Source organism: Colossoma macropomum, unplaced genomic scaffold (assembly GCF_904425465.1).
Source record: "Colossoma macropomum unplaced genomic scaffold, Colossoma_macropomum, whole genome shotgun sequence".
Lineage (NCBI taxonomy): Eukaryota > Metazoa > Chordata > Actinopteri > Characiformes > Serrasalmidae > Colossoma > Colossoma macropomum.
This window is the reverse complement of record NW_023494807.1, coordinates 22,635,929-22,641,928: the sequence shown is the minus strand read 5'-3', so window position 1 is coordinate 22,641,928 and position 6,000 is coordinate 22,635,929.

Genomic DNA, 6,000 nt, shown 5'->3' with positions numbered 1-6,000 from the left:
ATAGGCCTTGTGTAACTTGCTGTGATATTGTAAAAAAATTCCCTGACCATCCAAATATCTGTGACCAGAGCCGGCATGCATGTGTAGGTCCACTGGTCATTTTGGATAGTAAATAAAATAGCTATATTTACGTTGTAGACAGAACAACCGCTGGTTCCTATCACCACTACTGTAAAGAAATCCAAGTCGGTAGATTTCTCTGCAACGAACCATTTCATATCAATCCACTCTGAATGGCTTTGTTTACATGTCAGGTATTGAATTATGCAGACATTTAAAAAAATGGGTGGAATTTCCCTTAAGTTAACTGCAAGGTTTTACTCCAAGTAATTTTGGACCTTCTTTATTAGTTCATTCTACATGATGTGTTCACACAATGTGAAGAGAAGACAGTGTTATCAAATGACAACAATAAATAAATAAACAAATACATTTGGATATTTTTGAGCTGACTTTTCAGCAGGTATAAGCTAATCAGCATCACTGGTCCAGGTTGTATCCTAATATACAAAACTCCCCATCCTCAGCCTGAATGATTACATCAGATCACACACAGTGATAAACTAATCTAAAGTAACCGATATTAGAGCAGAAGCACAGACGGAACTTCAGACAACCAGACAGACTGAGCGACAGCAAGAAGGACTGTGTTTATGACAAAGATGAGATTAAAAGTAAAATCCTCTGAAGAACAGATGTGTATCTGACTCAATTAAATCTACACCTGGCATTTAAATTCCTAATAAACAACAGAATTCAAGTCAGCTCCTACTGGCTGAACATGACATTCTGGAAGCTAAATAAATTAAATAAATAATAATACGACACAAAATAACACAAAATAACTTCTCCATATCATTAAGATAACTCTTTTTTTTTCAGCACCTAAAAAAGTAAAAATGACAGCAGTAAAAAAAGTTTTGCTTTATTTAGAGTTAGCAGTCTTTTCAGTTATGGTACTGTGCAAAAGTCAGAGATCACCCTTTATTTATTTAATTTCCAGTCAAAACAGCCATTAAGCACGAGTTCATTTTCAGCATTAAGGACAAAAACAGAGAAAATTATACAGAAGCCTCAACTATTTATGTATATATACACTATTCAATATTTCGACTCTTTGCCTTTATTACACATTGCACATTTTGTATATACATAAACACACTGTCTGTGTACTTCTGTGCCTTTAGTTTGTTCTATATTTATTGTCCATTGTCTATTTATTGTGTTGTGCATTTATTGTGTTTTTTTTCTTTTGTACTTAATTTGTGTATACATATTATCTATCATCCAACTGGTACATGTGCACTGAAGTCCCTGTCTTAATGTTTATACACCAGAGAAGCAACCCGAATGTGTTTTGTTATACTGTACCTAAGTAAATGTATAGTAATGTAAGTTGAATTAACTGAATTCTTTTTGGAAGACTTGCTATCAGTTTTTCAAAGAAATCTGCAGGTTTATTTTTACACGCACAAAGTTCAGTCTTGGAAGTTGGATGGATTTTCTGATTCTCGCGATCCAAGTAACACAATGGCCAGGCTGTCTCTGGCCATTTTCTTCATTGTACTTGCCTGAAAAGATTTAACACTGCATTGTTTAACCTATAGGCTGGAATTTTAACCAATATAATGACCACAATTTCTGTTTCTCCAGCCTATTTGATTTCGGTCTACAAGTCATCAAATGCATGTTCACATTAGGCCTTCTCAGTCCTCAGATGCCTTACTTATGTATCTTACTGAGGTATATTTTAAAAAATATTTATTATTGAACTGAGAGTGTTTAGTGTTTTTACTGATTTTGTTGCTGCCCAAACAAAAATATGTATCTCCATTTTTATTTAAGTTTTGTCTACATCATTTGAGCACAGCAGCTGCCCTGTACATTGTATGAAAACTGAATGATTGGGATTAATGAACCAACAGAAATGCTCAGAAGTGTTTGGAATAAAATCTATTTTCAGTAACTTACATTAGAAGTAAAGAACATCTTTGCCTTCTCCTGTAAAGTTGCCATTTTGGACATACTTGATTTTCTCCGGGCAGTAATGATTTGTTTAATACTTTCACCTCTCAAATATGTCTGTGAAGGAAAGTTAGTTAATCTACCTTCTACTTAGAAGCATTTTAGCCATTCACCTTTTTGTGTTTAATTTCATTCTGTTCTGTTGGTTCAGCACTCAGAGGGCTTTCCTGATCCTCACACCTCTCACTTTAGAGCTTTAGCAGTTAATGTTAGACCCAAAACAGAGAAGAACAGAGCCTAACAAATTTTGGCTAATGTGCTGGTAGATGCTGGATCTGCTAAGTTCCATTGCAGTTTTGTGGAGAACTTTTGCTTCATTACGTTTACTTCTACTTCAGCTATTTTAGTGAATTAATGTAACATCCTGTCTTGCCCTGCCCTTGTCTGTCTTTGTTTCTGCCTTTGTTTTCTTTCCCTTGGGTGTCTTGCCATGTGCCTCTGTTGTTGTTGTTGTCTTGGTCTGGGTCTCCTCCCTAATCCTGCGTCCTTGTTATCCGTCTCTCCTGTCTGTAGTTTGTAGCCCCACCCTCTCATTAGTTCCAGGTGTTTCTTGTCTCCCTTCAGTGTATTTATACCTCTGTGTTTGCGCTGTCTGGGCTTGCATTGTTGATGTCAATGCCTTGTTTTTATTGTTCCCTGTTTCCAAGTTGCTTCAGTCTTGTGGGTTTTTTGGTTCTTTTGTTCCTTCTCTTTGTTATGTTTCACTATTATGTGGACATTATGTTCCACCTCTGCTAGTCAGTTTCTGGACTTTGTGAAATCATATTTAAATAAAAGCAAGTCACACTTGCACCTAGACTCATCGCCTCCTTTGTTACAATTAACAATACATTTACTTGAATATGGGTTTTTACTACTGTTCTCATCTGTTCACCAATACACTTTATCAGTAAGTTGTTTTAGAAATTTCGATTTCTGACCTGTGTAGTTGTCCAGTGCCTTAACAAATAACTCCCAGGCCTGTTTGCAAAGCATTTGGACCAGGCCCACCTTCAACCAAGACAAAGCTAGTGACAAATTGTGAAAAAACAACTAAGAGCCAAAGTCATTATACTATAATGACAAAAAACATATACAGCATACCCAACAGTGTTTTTGTATTATTTACAAGAAGACATTTCAGTTTTAATCCTAAGTAGCCAAAAACTAGACGAGAACTCTCACAACATCACAGGCCGTTGTGCAGCACAGTGAAGTGACATGCAATATAACATAATCTAAACCTCATAGCAAGCTGGTGTTTCATTTAAACTGTGGACACGTTAAACTATTAGGTTAGTTATTGTTTTTGGCAGATGGTGAGTGTTACCTTACAGAAAAATCCAAAGCTGTCATTCTTTTGATTTGTTTTTGGTTTTGGAAATCAGTTGATTTACTTTGCTTAATGTTGCATTTGTTTATCCTCAGCAGTTTTCTGATTTGTGATTGCGTAATCATTTCAAGCCTACCAGAAAATGTGTATGTAGCACAAAAGGTTTAACCCCTTTTTTACAGTAGCCATAAAATGCAATTTCTGCCTGCTTTGAAGGAACCTCAGTTTTTGCGCTATTCATTTATTCCTTTAATAACGTTGATGGAACATATTTCAGTAGTAATATGTATGATTTACAAAACTATAGGCCCCCAAACTCGGTCTTTGTCTTTGTAGGCAAAGAAGCGATACAACACTTATAAAAACATTTCTATTTTGCTTCAATACCATTTTTTATTGTGGCAGTCATTCATAATTTTTGATGTAAAGATATAAAGCAGCAGTTGTGCTATCTGTTTTTTCTCAGTACATCTGTCTTTGTGGAGAGTTGTGAATTGTTTTCACAGAAGAGGTTCACAACCCTCCCCGTTCACTCCTTGTTGCTCACTAGCAGCTCAACACAGTCACAATATTTGATACGCAGACAGACAACAGTGTCCTAGTTAATCTGCGAACAGAGTTATGGGGGAAATGTTAATTTTGATTATAACAATGAAAAAAAAATCCAAGAGCAGTTCCATTCTACCTGCAGAATGGCCACTAGGAGGACTGTGGAGAGAGAATAGTTAAAATTTTGTTTGATAATGGTCATGCAATGTGGAAAACATGTTTTGATGTCTTTTTTTTAAATACCATGCAGCTTCTATGTTGTGTCTGGGACACACTGCTGATCTGCTCGTTCAGCAATTGTAAGCAGTCTGATCTAATAACATGGGCCCAGAAATGGAAGGTAACACTTTCTGCACCACTCATGGCATACAGAAGTGACTCCCGGGCCCCCCAAAGCATGGGCCCGTGTGCAAGTGCACACCTTGCATACTCATATGCTAAGCCACTGTAGTTGCCTATATCAGTGAGCAGTAAGGCACTAGACATTTTGTGTCCACACTGTGAACATTACATCAGACTGCTAGTTAGTTAAAGTGCATCAGCCTTTATTTTTCACCAGCTGGCTACTTTTTCACATTACCCTGAACTCGAGGCATAATCAGAGTGAAGTGTGAGTGCTGAAGTGTGTTTATTTGAACTGTGTTATGGGGGAAGGTTGCGTGTGTGACTGTACTGTCAGCAGTTTGGTGGGTGGTGTGAAGGCCCAACTGCTTTTGGTCAAAACCCAAATCCCCATATTGCTTCTAGTTCACTTCCAACTAATTATACAGACAGAATGATTTAATTTGAACCCTCTGATTGGTAAAGTAAAGAAACTAGAAACTAAAAGTAAGACTGTTTAATTGTGTCATATCCTAAGTTTGATAAGGCTGCAGGTGCCACCATGAAAGAGCTTAAATATTTTACATTTTCTTGTATTTCATTTTTGTGTGAGTTTATGCACCAAAAACAATAATAGTTTTTTCACATGACCATGTTCTAACTGGCTGTTTTTGTTACTACACCTATATGTAAGCTGTGCTCTGCCTTAAAGGCTGTCCAGGCTGAAACACTCCTTATAACTTCAATGTGAGTGGACAGGGCTTAACAACTGTAGGTTGAGTAGGTGGATATGTTTTTGTGACATTACAAAAGCAATGAATTCAAACCAGATCCTTTTTATATCCCATTTATAGAATGTATGAGCTGTCAAGAACAGTATGTTTCCAAACTTTACCTACTTCATCAAACTCTTATTTAAAAAAAAGCAGGAAAAATGTAGTTTTCCATGATATGGGTCATCTTTAATCCAATGCTATATGAACTTTGGCTCCCTCTCTGGATGCAGTAGACTTAATACAAGTAGAATTGCTACATGGAAAACAAGAAGAACAATAAAAGCAGCTTCAGATTTTGTTGTTCTTTGCTAAAATATGTTATTTATTTTGCTGTTTATATTGCCTCTCAAGATGTGATATGCTTACTACAGGGATTATTATAAATTCAGAATTGTGCCTTTCTTTGCTGGAATATTTATGTTGTTGTTCGTACAGCCTTTTTTTCTCCTCACTTTCATCAAAAGTGTCAGTTATTCAGATTTACTGTGTCCTTGATAGCACATACCAAAAGTTAGCACACTTACTTCTGTATTCTACTGGGTTTCATTATGAAGCAGAAACTAAAACATTCATAGTCTAACGTTGGACTAATGCCAAAGTTGTCATTAAAGGAAGTCATTTCTGCTGTGGAAAGCAGGTGGCATGCATTTAGAAAATGCACTTTTGACAACTTTTTGAAGTTGAATGTGGCTTCTAAGTAAAATATACTGTAAACAGTGTTTTAATGTGTCTATAATAATTTACTGAAGTCAGAAAAATGTGGTTTCGTCCAATAACAGTAAAGGTTGAATTTGGTCTATTATCATTCATTACATAGAAATGGAGGAAATCTAAGGTATCAGTATCCACACTGACAATCATGGAGATGAATATCAATAGTGCTTTACAGCCCATATGAAAATCTGATGTATGGCAATATATGGATTTTAATTTTAAGACATATATTAGCATATATTTTTCTTATCCAGCTCAAATTTGTCACATATGGACATATGTGACACATACACCAACATATTT